This window comes from Lepisma saccharinum, chromosome 12 (genome assembly GCF_977018435.1).
Source record: "Lepisma saccharinum chromosome 12, izLepSacc3.1, whole genome shotgun sequence".
Taxonomy (NCBI): Eukaryota; Metazoa; Arthropoda; class Insecta; order Zygentoma; family Lepismatidae; genus Lepisma; species Lepisma saccharinum.
In genome coordinates, this window is record NC_139240.1 from 43,209,810 (window position 1) to 43,210,219 (window position 410).

Consider the following 410-nt stretch of genomic DNA (forward strand, 5'->3'; position numbering starts at 1 on the left):
ACATTGAAAACAAAGAATTTAACTAATATCAGGTTTTGAAGTAGAAAATTGGACTTACATGGTAAAAAGTATGCACAATTCTAGAAAATTTACCAAAAAATATGTAAATGTTGGTAATTTTTTGGCCAAAATATGCCTTAAAAATCACCATAAGTCCAACTTAAGAAATTGTTTAACCTTCCCCCACCTGAACATTTTTGGCCAAATGTTGATAAGAATAGACTGGGGTATTGTGAGTTAAATTTTATTAGCAATTTAACAAACATACAAAGTAAGAATAATGCAAAGACTCCTCTTTAACTCTTTCCAAATTCACCACTTTATGTAAAGTCCAATTTTGGCAATGATTAAGTCAGTTGGTACACCAAAAAGAAATGTTCAGAATTCTGTCCCAAACATTTCCTTTGAAT